The following is a 16,426-nucleotide window of genomic DNA, read 5'->3' on the forward strand; positions in this document are numbered from 1 at the left end:
GAGTTTGCAGCTGCCAAGTCTTAAATATCCCCCAGATTTTCCCCAAAGTTTCTGGAATTCACAACAACTTCCGTGAACACAGGGAGATTGGAGTGAGCGAGAGGCCTTCTGTGTGCCTTGCAAATTTCCTCCGCATTGCGAATGAGTTGGAGACTGCGTAATTCTAATGGAGAAGTATTGCCCTGGTGCTGAAAAGCGGTTCGTGTCCACTTTAACATTCATGTCCGCTGTGCATAAATTTTTCCATCTAGATGATGAGGTGTAGATTTTTGGGAGGAGGTACGGGAATGATATGAACTCGCTTTAATACCTTCAGTCCGAGAATGTATTTCTCATTTTATGCTTCCTGTGTCCAGTCAGTTTTATTTAGCTTTGGAGAGACTTCAAACTGGAGGAGTTATATATATGTAGCCCTCTTTTACCCCTTCTCTGCAAGAGATCTCCCCTCTCCCACCCACCCACCCACCCCCAAAAAAAATCATCAGGTGGCGACAGGAACTGAATAAAAATAATTTATCCAGGCCAAAGAGGTTAACGGCTAATACTGCAGTGAGGCAATATATCATGATCAAAGACAAACGCATTTGGAAGATCATGATGAGCAAGTTGCACAAGGTTCGCGCTCTGCCAGTTGGTATGCGAGAGCCACTCGTTATGAGCCCCTCGCCGCCCACCCAGTCACCCCGAACTACCTCACAGTACTATTGCACAGCCTGGTACTGGGCTTCCCCTGCTTTTCACATATATCGAACAGTGACCCAGAACCGTGCCTGTACTGCCACCACAGTGACGAGTGGCCTCTCCTTCACTACTTATTAAACTGCCCCTCCACTACCGCCCTTCTCTCCAACTTACGAGACGCCCTAGTAAGTCGAGTCTCAGCATTTGACACAGGTGCTGAGATTGTAGCTCTTTCCCCTGTCTCAGCCCTGCTCAACACCATTTTTTTATACCCCCCACCCAGGTACATACACCCCCTGATCCTGACTTGCTTATTTCCCTGACGGGCTTCACATGCCAGTGTCCATCCTACTTAATTATGTGGATGAATCTCAACAAACAAAGCATTTGGAGGGGGGACTTTTCTACTGTAAACTTACAAGACAACAGTAATGCACCATAACAGATGCTATGCCATACGTCTTATTTTATACTGACATCAGGGAGAACTTTGGTCTTCTAAGGTGCTTCGACGTTTCATTTGGTTCACTTGATCGACTTCCTGCAACTTGTAAGCTCTAAATCTATTCTTAAGGTTAAGGGGGAAAATAATCTTACGAAAAGAGTATTCCATGGTTTTCCTTTTCCTTATTCGGCCATTACTCCGTGTCTGCCTGTGGGTCAGATAGTGTGTGTGTGTGTGTGTGTGTGTGTGTGTGTGTGTGTGTGTGTGTGTGTGTGTGTGTTTTAAATAATTTTGTGCTATCTCAAAACGAGTCTCATGCAGCTCTGGAATAACTTTTCGTGCTTTGGGGTTCAGAAAAAGCCTTCGGTAACTGACTTCACTAAAACAGATGCTGCTACAGATAAACATATAGAGGTAGTAAAATACAGAGTTTGCTCCTTGAATTAAGTGAACTGTTTTAGTGGTGTACTCGTGCTTTTCAGTTACAATTTTATGTATATTACAGTATATGTTTTTCAGTAAAAAGACGTCGTAACTGCCCTAAGCCGAATAGTCTCTCCTAAGCTAAATGATACTTCCTGGTGGAAGCCAAAACGAAATAAAGAACCTTTTCCTTGTGGATATCATTCATATATCTATCTATCTATCTATATCTATCTATATCTATCTATGTATCTATCTATATCTATATCTATATCTATATATATATATATATATATATATATATATATATATATATCTACCTATACATCTATCTGTCTATCTATCTATCTATATATATACACAGTATATATATCTATATATCTCTATCTATCTATCTGTCTATGTGTCTATCTATATATATATTTATCTATCTATCTATCTATCTATAGAGATAGATAGATAGATTGATCTATCTATCTATATCTATATCTATCTATCTATCTATCTATATATATATATATATATATATATATATACTTTCGGTGATGGATAAAGCTTTCCATAAATGCTTCAGGCACCTAGAACCCACTGTTAGCAAAATTTTACCATCCGGTCGTGAGAGGTGCTAAGAAGTTTTACAACCTGTGTCAGATAAATAAAACCGTCTAAATGAAGGAAGAATGAAAAAAACGAGACACGATTCTAAGGAGAGGCTTATATGAGGTTTTTATTGTGTGGGGGAATAATAATGATTCTCACTGTTCTTTTTTTTTTTTGAAGAAAAAACAATCATTCTCTCTCACTTTTTTATTATGTAAGGAAAAAAAACAACGATTCTCTCACGTTTTTTTTTATTATGTAGAAAAGAAGCAATGATTCTCCTCACTTATTTTTTTTTTTAATTATTATCTGAGGAAAGAAAGCAATGGGTTTCATCCACTTATTTCTAAAAGTAAGGATTCTCACTCACGCATTTTTTTTTATCATGTAAGGGAAAAAAATATGATTCCCCCTTTTTTTTTATAATGCGAGGAAAAAAACAATGATTCTTACTTTTCTTCATCATTACTTGGTGTTTGTCTTTGGCTGATTTCGTTTTTCCACCTTGTTTACCCAAGACTTAAGAGCTAAATGGGTTGGAGACGTGATGTTGATTCATGTAATGCATCACCGCTTGGAGCAAATGTCAGAGCTATAAAATGTCCGTCTGTTTATCTGTGTCTATCTGTATATTTATCTATCTGTCAGTCTACCTACTTGCCTACCGGGATCTGTTTATTTATCTCTGTTTATCTGTCCGTCTATCTATCTATCTGTCTGTCTTTCTATCTGCCTGCCGATCTGTCTTTCTATCTGTCTATCTTTCTGTGCATCTTTGTCTCTCTATCTGTCTATTTACTTCTCTGTCTATCTATCCATGCATGTATCCATGTATCTATTTATCTATCTCCTGTTTATCTTCATCTCGATTTGTCCACCTACTTGTCTATCCGTCTGTCTGTCTGTCTGCCTACCTGTCTGTTTGTCTGAACGCCTGCCTGTGTGTTTACCAGTTTAATACCTCATATTTGTGACCGATGGTTTAATACACCACCAAGCGTGCAATATGTCAGACCTCCCCAAATCGAGTTAACTAATTACCTGTCTGTGTATCCGTCTGTCTCTATGTCCATCTATCGCCTAAGTATGGATAATGAGTAAAAAGCACGACTGTAATGTTAGGGCCACAAATGTCAGACTTATTATTTCTCTCTCTCTCTCTCTCTCTCTCTCTCTCTCTCTCTCTCTCTCTCTCTCTCTCTCTCTCTCTCTCTCTCTTTCATATGCTATGTTGTTTTTGTGGCCAGAAAAGCTGAGACTATTGCAAGGTATAATAATTCCATCAGTTTGATTCTTTGTTTCGTAATGTATTCTTGATATTGTCAGATATTGTCTTACAGTTTAGGATGGCAGAGATGCAGAGAATAGGTTATAATGGCTGCTTCCATCCCCTCTTGTTCAGAATGACAACTCCAGCAGAAAAAAACCGTCTGGAGAGAGCGAAAACGGAAGAAAAATGACAGTGTATTGTAAGGGCTAAGGCTTCCCTGTAGGTTGGCAGCTTGGATGAAGATAGCACAGTACCGTGATCAGTAGGAATTGTACCTTCAAATGAACATAATTTCATTTGTACCTCTATCTGAATCAGTCCATGTCAAATCCAGTGCACGGCTACATCTTCTTCGCGGAGGGAGAGTAATAGCCAGAATTACCCCATCCCCATAATGACAAGATACGGAAAGGATGGGGGTGCCTGTCAGAGAAGTGATACATACATATATACATGTATATATATATATATATATATATATATATATATATATATATATATATATATATGCGTAAGATGAACAGGGGAAGGAAGAAAATCATGCACCCGGTTAGCCGCGAAAGGTCAGTGTTATGATGTCTTTTTTGTATATTCTACAGCTTGTATATGCCACTGTTAGAAGCGAAGAGGTGCAGACACATAAGCATAAGAATGGACGTACTATCAGGACCCTTTTTAAATGTCCGCCAGTTCTTGAGTTCGAACCCTGGACTTGGGGTACACGCATCATGATACAAAAATGCTATCTAGTAAGCCACCGCAGCTCTATGTGGGTATAATTTCTACCAGTTGTTGTGATTGTTGAAGGATGCTTCTCGATGCTTTTTTGTGAACTTTTTCTAATAATTCTATCAGTTGGAAGAGAAGCTGACAACGCTGAACGATCTAGGTCGTTTATAATGCCCTGAAGTACACACACAAACACAAAAATGGATTTAAAAAAAAAAAGATAAAGGTTCAGAATTATACACGTAGACATGATGGTTATTAAGGTAGATAACTATTTTTTTTTCTGTTTCTGAATGTTCTCCTTGAACATTACTCTCAGTAGCCGGTGCCATCCACAGATCCCTAAACATAGTGCAGTATGAACAGGGACTAGTGGGAAAGAAACCGGGTCCACCAGTACGTCCGACCTGAAGCTGAACTCGGGTTTTTACCGTTGCCAGTAAGACGCGATGACACATACCCCTTCCACCTCCACTCCCCAAAAGAGAGTTGAATTATTTCCAGCGATGGTTTGTGTACCTCTGAGTCACTGGTATGCATGAGGAAGCACGGGGATCCATCTTGGGGAGAGGGGAAGACAGGCGGCTTCCAGGTACCTTACAGACTGATTTATGCCACCCCGTCGTAAAATATCCTAAATGTATTTGGTCTGGCCAATTTATTCTTCCCGGAAAGTCTGGGTTCGGTCAGGATAGGTTACTTTGCTGAGGTTAGGAGGGTTTGGTTAGTCTACTTGTGTTAGTAGGATCAATCATGAATAAAAGTTAGGTCGGGTTAACAGTGAATAAAATTTGAGTCGGGTAATTTAAGTTAGGGTCGACTCAGCAGTAAATAAAGTAAGGGTCGACTTAACTGTAAATAAAATTGTTGGTCGACTTAGCAGTAAATAAAGTCAGCGTCGACTTAACCGTAAATAAAGTTACGTTTCCCTGTGCAGTAAATAAAGTCTGGATCAACTTAACCGCAAATAAAGTTAGGGTTGACAGCTGTAAATAAAGTAAGGATCGACATGATGGTAAATAAAGTCAGGGTCGAATTAGCTGAAAATAAAACAGGCGTCGACTAAACTCTAAATATAATTTGGGTCGCTTTAACTGTAGATATTAGCGTAAACAGGCGTCGACTAAACTCGAAATATAATATGGGTCGCTTTAACTATAGATGATGTGAACGTCGACTTAACATTTAAAAAGTTAGGGTCGCCTTAACTATAAATAAAGTTAGGGTCGCCTTATTTGTAAATAAAGTTAAGGTCGACTTAACTGTAAATAAAGTCAGTGTCGAATTGACTGAAAATAAAGTTAGGGTCGGATGAACTGTTTATAAGTTAAGATCGACTTAAAAGTAATTCAAGTCAGAACAACGATCCTGGGAAGAGAAAGCTTAATGTGGGATGCTGATATGTCTTAGAGTACACAAATATGCCGCCCGGCCATTGCTTCAGCCAAGAGGTCAGACACCCCCGCTGTCCAAGGTCAGCAGTTTATGGGTGAACATGTTGTTATTGAATAGGTGAAATCCTTTGGTGTAGTCCACAAAGCCAGCGCGACAGGAGATTTGCGTTCTCTCTCTCTCTCTCTCTCTCTCTCTCTCTTTCCCTGTGTGTGTGTGTGTGTGTGTGTGTGTGTGTGTGTGTGTGTGTGTGTGTGTGTGTGTGTCGGGGTGGTAGGAGGGAGGGTTGAGGCTGGTGAGAGGGAGGGCACATGTACCAATAAACACTCGTACTGTTGAAAGCATCACCGGAACAAAATACGAAACCATCGTTTGAACACCAGCCTCCCTTTTTATGGCATCAATTTTGGGTTTTACGCGCCGGTGTGATGATTATTGAACAGAGGCAAAAACATCGAAAAATAAGGATGGAACCAGAAAGCAGAATTCAGAGAGTGCAGCACCCACGCTCACCAACTAGTTAAATGCCAAAAATAATACTTTGCCCCATGACTTTCATGGGGCAAAGTAATATATATAATCGAATGACTTCATTCATTCCTAACCCATAACTCCTCCACCAAGCTCTGTTTAGATCAGATCAGAACTGTTTGAGTTGACTTTGTCACGTGATCCTGACGTTTGTCCTTTCTCGACGATCTTAACCATTGACTAAATGTTCTCAAACAAGAATTTCTTGTTTTTTGGTTTAACCTGAACCCGTTCATAAGGATAATATACATAAGATTAAAAAAAAAAAAAAAAATTAAGTTGAGTTTGTCATGTGACTTTAATCTTTGACCTACTGTCCTAAAAAAGAAAACAAAAGCCAAAACTGGTGGGTGATCAACTTATTTACCAAATATCATCCAGATCAGATAAAATTTTTTCCATTATTTAACACAAACACACAGGTAGAAATTTTACCTTGTCCTGAGGCCGTGTCCTTTAGATTATAATTGGTCTCAAAATTAAATAACGTCGTTCTTGCCTGACCCTTAACACTTACATCAAATTTGGTTCAAATCACATCAAAACTGTTTCAACTGGCCTTACCCTAGGACCATCGTTTTGACCCTTCCCGAGATCTCGACGTGTGACTAATTGTTTTCAAGGTCGATTTTTTTTTCTTTTCTTATTTGTCAAATTTTTCAAAAATGTTTGACCTAAAACAGATAAAAACTGCTTAAGATGACTGTACCACTTTACCCTCACCTTTGACCTACTCTCTCCCCCCCCCAAAAAAAAAATATATATATATATATATATTACCTCTTTGCTGACCATCAACACTTTCAACAAGTTAGACAAAAATCGGATCCAAACTGCTAACACACACAAGGGACGAAAATGAACCATGCCTTGTGACTTTAACCTTTGATTCATTTTTCTCAAAATGGAATTAATTCATTCTTGCCTTATATTCAGTCTCTTCCCTAAGGCTGGTCTAAATTGGATAAAAACTCTATACTCTGGTCTTGCTAGGTTCATGTTTTACGAAACCCAGTGATCCTGACTAATCAAATGTTCTAAAAAAACGATAGGATTTCTCAGAAGCTGACAGTCATTCATTTCGCCAGGCTTTGTTCAAATTGGATTAAAAGTGAGTCATTCGGTAACACACACACTCGGTGACACACACACACACACACACACACACACACACACACACACACACACACACACACACACACACACACACACACACACACACACACACACACACACACACACACACACACACACACACACACACACACACACACACACACACACACACACATGTCGCTCATGTCGTTTAAAGCACAACACCTGCTCTTACTCTCTGAATGCGTGTAAATCAAGACAAAAGAAACCTTCGACAGCCGCACCCACCTTTGTGGTATTGTAACAGAAAAGAAATTATTATTTACAAAGAAGGCAGAGGTGTACCCCCATCGACTTTCCCTCTGCCCTCTGCACACACTTGGCTCGGGTGAAGGACTACTGCTGTAAAATAATAATAATAATAATAATAATAATAATGATAATAATAATAATAATAATAGTAATAATAATAATAATGTGCCTGCGTAATGACTATGGTGTTGCCTCCCTGAAGATCGTTCCCCCTAGAGAGTGGCCACTAGGGGCTCCACCGTGCCTAAAACGTGGCCAGGGGAAACGTCTATCAATATGCACCATTTCGTGTTCCTGGCCTGAAAACCATGACGGTGCATAATGGCTCCGGCCAGGACACGGGATGGGAGGGGAGAGGATAGTCTTTGGGGGTGTGACTCTGGTTAAAACAATGTCCAGTATAGATCTGCTGTACCATTCAGCAAAAGTTTATATTCCTGGGTAAAAAGAAGTTCCTCTTGGGGGTCGATTACCCCCGCCCATGAGGGATAGTCAACGGGGATCCCTCCCTGTCAAAAACATGGCTGAGGTAAACGCTTACTGGTATGCAATATTTCATTTTCCTAAGTTTAAAACTATTGCAGTACATAATGGCTTTGCCAGTACCCATAAGGGCCGGCTCCTCCTGCGTGAGGGTCAACCCCTGGTGGATCCACCAACCCCAAAAGGTAGCCGGGATGAACATCTATCAATCTGCAAAAATTTCATGCCCCTTGGTTAAAAACTTTGGCCACGCATAACAACTTTAGTCGAGACCACCGGGGCCGTTCTCGCTGTAGGGGACTGGCCTCGGAGATCCAGCTATATTCGTACTTATAACCTGGTGCATGTCAAGCTCTAAACTTGGAAAAACAAATGGTAATGCCTTATGGTTTCGAATGGAACATGTGAGGGCAGACCTCCACCAGGGGGGGAGGGGGGGTTGATGTCCCATTCGGCCTGAAATCTGGTCCTGGAGGAGACCTACCGCTGTCCAAAACTTCGTCTTCCCAGTATTTCTCCATTAAGGCCACGACCTAATTTTTTCAGAAAGCACAGTAGTTCAGTGAGTGCGTGAGAGTGTGAGCGAAGGAGTGACAGAGTTAGGGACAAATAGAAGAGAATGGAGGATAATGATTTGGTACATTAGGTGCTATACTCTTTTTTACTACAACTTGAGTTACATATATCATTTCTTCATCTTGAAGGAAGAATAATTATGCCCATATATGCTCTGTGTGTCGTAGAAAGTAATTAATTCGTTTGACATGGGGGTTAATTGTGGTATGTACATATTTAATGTTCACAACCACCGAAAAAATTATATTCGGCAGAGGAGATAAGTTTCGATCGAGAAGGGTTAAGTAAATCTTACATTAATTCCATCACTAATAAATCGCTTTTTTAGAAATTAATAAAACAATCTGTTAAAAGTAAATGGAAAGACTTGTCATCCTATAATGGAGCTAAGGAGAAAGGAAAAGGATTACAGACATTATTTCCACGTTTCCTACTGCACGATAAAGCAATGGGCATACGGAAGATATAATTTATGATCTTCCTCCATACGGCGCCGCCTTAATCAAGTTTATATTTTGTGTAAGCACCAAGCACAGAACAGGGACCCAGTTTATTCAACGTTTCACTCCAGCAACGTAATGTTGATGCTATTCTTTGTACAGTATGTCCAAGACTATTTCATTAGCCTGAGAGTTTTTTCGAACTAAAGTTATAGCCACAGAAACCGTTTCTTTACTAAAAGTGTTACCAGATTTGCATTTAAAAAAGTTTAGTGGTGGCCTGACTAAGTTGGAGTAGACATCACCTTAATGCGGTTTAACAAATGACCGTCAGATTTTGGGAGTTTTTTTTTTTTTTTTTGCCAGTTTTATTCAACTTGGGAAGTTTTTCTTGGATTGAAGGGATACTGCAGGTAATTTTCAAGGCTTCCTGTTCCAAAAATTCCAAAAAAGAATACAGTAATCTGGTGTTAGTAATACAGGATATGAAATGTGTCATGGGTGTGAAGGGATTAATGGCCTGGCTGTTATCCCGCTGCCACACCTGCCGCTGCTCACACACCGATGCTTTATGATTCCCCATACGCCTCTTTGCATTGTCAGACTGTCATATTGCTTGCTAATATTTTCCTACTCGACAGTTTTTTTTCTTTTTTTTTATCCTAGTGTATATCTGAATCTGTCTATATATCGTTTTTTCTACCTATTTTTCTATCTATCTTTTCTATTTATCTGTCCATTTATCTATCTATCTATCTACATCTATCTGGTTGTGTTTCTACCTGTCTATATCTATCAGTCTACCTACCTACTAATCTACCTATCTATCCATCCATCTCTCTAGAGAGCGATCTAGTGGTTAGAACTTCCCAGTCGATATGACGGCCATTCATTTGTTCGATCCCCGATGGGTGACTGAAGCTTCGATCATTTAATGCCACCAAGGGAAGTACACTAAGCTATCACTTACCCTAAAAAGTAGCCTACTGGATAACTGCAGCCTAGCCTGGGGTCCCTACATTTCGAGGAGGCCGTTTCATATCATCCTTTTTGAGTTACCTTAACGAGCATTAAAACAGAATTCATTGTCCTACAGCGGGGTTAATATTTTAATAATAATTAATGATACACCAACTCTACAACGTTGCATTGTTTTTACATCATGCACGAGCTGTTATATTTGAAGATCATAATAAAAGAGGCTTGACATTTCGCATGAATGGTATCAACTGAACATTTTTCATTAACAAAATTTATATGATTTCACAGAATGTTGCCACCAAAATAATAAATAGAAACCTGGCAATAAGTTCAACACAATAATTACATCATTGCACGTAACGACTTCTGCCAGAGTGTGTAATTATCGCTATATGATTGCTGCTGTCAGGCTATTTGCTTGGCTCAGGAGAGAAGTTTTGAACTGGAGGGGTTAGATATAGACTTTGTTAGCCTCTTTACTACATGATGTTCTTCCTAAGTCGAATAAAATCGTCTGGTGTTACCCGACAGTCGTTACTACAGTAGACCTGTCTTCTTATTTGGCTCGCCAGTGGTGGATGGTGATTTCTCTTCTCAAGTAATGAAAATTTTCAGTACCTGGCCATGATAAACATGTAGCACTAATTAATGCGTCTTCTTAAAATGATGTACGATCGTCGTATTAATACTGAGTACGCGAAACTGTAATCAGACTATTTTGCTGATGGTCATTTATGGAATCCTTTAATTACTCCGCCAACAAAGTAGGAGGAGGTTATGTATTTACCCTTGCCTGTCTGTTTGTCTGGCTGTTTGTTCACATGTTACCTTGGAAAAAAAAAAATATCAGTTTTCAAATAAATCTGGTGGATTGGTGGGAAGTGGGCGAAAGGAAAATTGATAAAGATTTTGAGATGAACTAGGATCCAGATGGATGAATAAATCCTATTATGTTTACGTCGACGTAGGTATGCGCTGTCTGAGATTATATAACAGGGCAGACTAAAACCGTTGCTTTAACTGGCTATGTGTAGCCGTAAAAGCCTTCGTCTGGTAGGAAAAAGGGGTTGCAACAGTAACTCTTATATTTTATTTGAGCTGACTAAGGTATGCTCCCTTTTAGTGGTTCATAATATTGTTGGAGGTAATCGGTCAGCATCTCATATTACAGCGCTTACTTAGAAACTATACCGGTACAAAAAGACCAGATCTGTATCATACCACATACATCCCTTCGCTGGTGCACTGCAATATTGATCGTTGGTCCGTGGGGATCAGAACAGTTGTATTTTCAGCATTATAGTTTATTCCTTTCATTCTTTGACTGATTACGAAAGCCTCCGAAGTTATTTATTTTGAGGACATGGGTTGCTTTTTAGGTTTATATTCTGGTTACTTCAAGACAATGATATTTACCAGTCTTAAATATCAAGCTGTAAAGAGATTGAAAAAGATTCTTTAAAACTTCTTCCGAACAGTGAACTCGGACTGGAGAAATGCATTGGTTGTCACAGTGAGTACCAACAACCAAGAATGAAAACATTAGAAAGAAATTTAACCCCTTCACTAGTATGGAATTTACCACTTACTCAGAGTGCCGCGAAGACGCATTTACTCATATTCAAATTAGGAAAGACTACTGGAAGGGGTTCATGAAGACTCTATCTGACTCATCAAATATGAAATGTCTCCCCCAAACTGAATACAAACGCCAGGAACCAGATAAATTATAAACAACACTAGTGCGGAAATTTTGGAATGTACTGTATGTGGGTGGTAGAGGCGGATGTACGTTGGATAGGCTAAGATATAGATTCGTAAACGATGTGGAGTTAGGGAATTTGTTGATCGAAGAGAAAACGTTCTGCTTAAAGTATTATCTGACATGTCTAGAATCCCACTCACTCACACTTCCTCGCTCATTCTTATCATCTTAGGCTTTTAGTTATTTTCACTCAGTCTATCACAATTTCTCACGCATTCTATCTCTTCATTATTCTTCCACTTTCTCGCAGTCTCACTCTCACTTAGCATCACTTAGTCTCACCACGCCTTCATAATCACATCACTTTGTCATTCTTTCCTCATTCTCACAACCAGACGCTCACTCAGTTCGCACTCTCATTACAACTCACTTTCTTCTTCACCCGTGATACCCCGTCACATATTTTCTCACACTTTCTTACTCTCTCCTTTATTTTCATTACCTCACACTCTCACTCAGTTTCGCATTTTTTTTTTTTCACTTACTCCCACTAATGATCTTCTTCCTAATCACATTCTCACACTATCGCTCATACTCACCCTCTTCTCACATTTTTTTTTTTCATTCACTTACTCCCTCACTAACACAATCCTACACTCACTCACTTTCACACTTTATCTCTCACTTTCCCTTAAAAATCTACATCCCCCACGATTACTCAGCACCTTCTCACTCAAACCTGCTGCTAGAATGTGGTCCAGTCTTCCTAAATCACCTTCAGACTCTATACCCTTTTACTCTAACTTGACTTAGATTTTCACTCTTTTTCAGCTTATTTCACGTAACTCATGGGCAGAAATAGAATATAGTGAGCTGTACATCCTTTCCGTACAATTTATCCGTGAGTAGCATCATATTCTAGTGTTAATCTCGTGCTATAACCCAGCATTCGAGGAGATGTGACAATGTTAGGCCAAATAAGAGTAATACAACTATAGTCACTAAATCTTTCCAGTGATCTTCGTCTCTAATACATAATTCTCAAAATCGAATCCATTAATCCTTGCTTTATCTTGAACCCTTTCAAAAGGTAGGTAAGATAAAAAGTGTTTTTTACCTTGCTCTGCGACCTCGAGCTTCGCCTTTTGTTCGCATAAGCGTTAGGTCAACCCTTTGGCTGACCCTTAACACTTCCACAAAGTTTCACCCAAATCAGATCAAAACAATTTATTTTCCTTACGCACAAACGCATCTTTAAAAAAAAAAAATTACTTTATCCGGTAACCTTAGCTTTTGACTGATTGTTCTTAAATTCGAATCCCTTCGACTGTTCCTTTCCTTCAACCCGTCTACCAGCTTTGGTCTAAATCAAACCAAAACTGTTTGTGATATTTTATTCACACACACACACACACACACACACACACACACACACACACACACACACACACACACACACACACACACACACACACACACACACACACACACACACACTTAAAGTAAAACACCTTCGGAGCCACCGCCTGTAAGGAAGTAATACCGCCCTCTGGATGAACGGATTAATCTGCGAGTTATTGCAACTTGACATTATGACACTGGTATCCTTACAACTGCAGACTAAAAAACACGACTCCATGCATTACGCCTCTTGCACAACACCTGTCCTAGTACACACACCACCTGCACAACACCTGTCCTAGTACACACACCACCTGCACAACACCTGTCCTAGTACACACACCACCTGCACAACACCTGTCCTAGTACACACACCACCTGCACAACACCTGTCCTAGTACATCTTAGTACACACACCAGCTGCACAACACCTGTCCTAGTACACACACCAGCTGTAAATCCCTTGTCCTAGTATACATACCAACTACACAGCACCAGTCCTAGTACACTCAACATCTGCACAACACCTGTACTAGTACACACACCACGTGCATATCACCCGTTAGTATACACACCAACTACACAACACCAACCATAGCACCCACACCACTTGCACAACACCCGTCCCAGTGTACACAGCACCTGTACAAGTCCTGTCCAAATGCAGGTGGTGACAGAGAGTTGAACTACTGTTCTTAAGGACCCAAGATCAATACCAGGCAGTGACAGAAAACACAGGAGTTTGAGCTTCAATAAAACAGTCTTAACCAATCTTCCACAGGACCCAGTGAAACAGTATAACAAATTTCTTAATACAAATACATGTTTCCTAATTAAGGCTGTCCTATTATGCACAGGAATATGAACGGCAGATATCAGTGGCCTAGTGGCAATATGAGAAGGCGCGTGGTGCTATGTATTGCTAGTAAAAGGACTGTTAGGCCTTAAAGCGGGCACACACACACACACACACACACACACACACACACACACACACACACACACACACACACACACACACACACACACACACACACACACACACACACACACACACACACACACACACACACACACACACACACACACACACACACACACACACACACACACACACACACACACACACACACACACACACACACACACACACACACACACACACACACACACACACACACACACACACACACACACACACACACACACACACACACACACACACACACACACACACACACACACACACACACACACACACACACACACACACACACACACACACACACACACACACACACACACACACACACACACACACACACACACACACACACACACACACACACACACACACACACACACACACACACACACACACACACACACACACACACACACACACACACACACACACACACACACACACACACACACACCACTTTTCCTGTTATAAGTAAGTACTACTTAAACCACAGACTGCAGGTAACACGTTGAACATTCTTTTTACGTAACAGTTGTCGGTAAATTGGGAAGGGCAAAGCAAGCCCTCATTACTGACGATAATTTCTGCAGCACGTAACAAAGCATGATCGTATCTGGCATCTCTCTATCATTGCTGCCTCTCCTGTATAATACGAACGTTCCATTTATGCACGCTGAAAATTAGAGGTTGGCCTTCCTCCTTTGCAATTTGAGTTTTAAGTATACGACCGTGAGATCCATTATTCTGACAGGCACTATACGCTTCCTGTCTCTCTGATATACGCCCTGCTGTCTTTCTCCCGACACACACACACACACACACACACACACACACACACACACACACACACACACACACACACTGATATAAAAAATTTTTGAAGTATTATGCAAAGATTAATTTTTCATTGAACTTATACCCCTCCCTCCCCCTCGTCATAGTCGCCTCGTTTTGGTTATGATTACTATAATTTCGATCATATAGCAGATGTCCTATTAATTAGCATTTCTTTCTGTTCGACATGTATCTGCGAATTCTGTCGCGTACTTTGTATCTGAAGCAATATTCGATAGCGAGGAGGAACAACTATCACACTTAACAATTTAACACTTATCAGGCTCCTCTGACCCAATTTCGCTGGATTCAGATAATCTTGCGTTAATAGAACAAATATTTTAGTTTTCCCGATCTTTAGGGAATTAACCGCTTGAATCTAGAGACACATTTCATTTTTTCATCAAGCTACCCTTAAACAATTGTATTCACCAGACCGCTAGAAATGAAGAGTTAAGGAGGACTATATTTTGGTTTTAAGAATCTCTTGATACGAAAGCAAAATCGTCCGGATATTGGATGACTAAAGGAGTAACATATGTCTCTTCATCTTTAATGATCTGCTGCAACAGTAAATTTACACTGTACCTTGATGCTAGTCATGAAGTACTAGGGCAATGATATGGAGTAGGAACATTGCCTCATCCTGCCACTGAACTACGTGACAAAAATGGCAAAAGGACGAATATCTAGACCAGGCTAAGGTGAATTCACCATAATAGGCTTCCTAGAGCTCCCCCTAAACTAGTTATTTTCCATACTACACATTAATATTCTCCTTGATGTTATTTAGGCCTCTTTCTTAGCGACGTAGTTGGTATAAATAAAGTAGCACAATATTACACATTTGATAGTTGGGACAGTTTTAGTATTCAGTTTTAGACCAGCTGACGCCAGACGATTTTACTCAGCTGCAAGTGAATTACATGAGCCTGAGTGACTAAGGGAGAGGAATAAGGTGTTAAAATCATCACACTTTGTACTGACGAAGGGACATATCTACTCCAGGCGCAGGACTTCTGTTGCAAGTTTCCGTGAATAGGAGAAATTAGGGTAGGAGTATAGCAATGTTGAATAGGTCCAGATTTATTTTATGCATGTATCTGTCTGCCCTGAAAGGCACAACTGATTCACGATAATATCTGTTCGGCAATGCTTGTTCAATTTTCTATTCTATGCATTTATGAATCAGAATGATGTGGTGTCCTGCTCCAAGTGGGAATAGAATTTATTTCAACGGACATATGCATATTAGTGTCTGTAAAAGCCTATTTTTGTCCATCTTCCACAAAAATATATATATATTTTTTGGCTGGAGGACCGATGCTGCGCGAATTTCTCTAATGATATCAAAGTTTTTTAGTTTTTAATGGCAAAACCCAGCACCGTCGAATCATGCTATCGGATATCAACACTAACTTTACACGACGGATTGTAGATTTGCGACTGACTGACGACGGACTAACGCATTTACTTTGACCTGACAGACTGCATTTCATCGCAGATGGCCGGGTGTAGCTAGATTGGAGGGTCGATTGAACTA

This window comes from Coenobita brevimanus, chromosome 80 (genome assembly GCF_032717465.1).
Source record: "Coenobita brevimanus isolate Jiangsu-jjx chromosome 80, ASM3271746v2, whole genome shotgun sequence".
Classification (NCBI taxonomy): domain Eukaryota; kingdom Metazoa; phylum Arthropoda; class Malacostraca; order Decapoda; family Coenobitidae; genus Coenobita; species Coenobita brevimanus.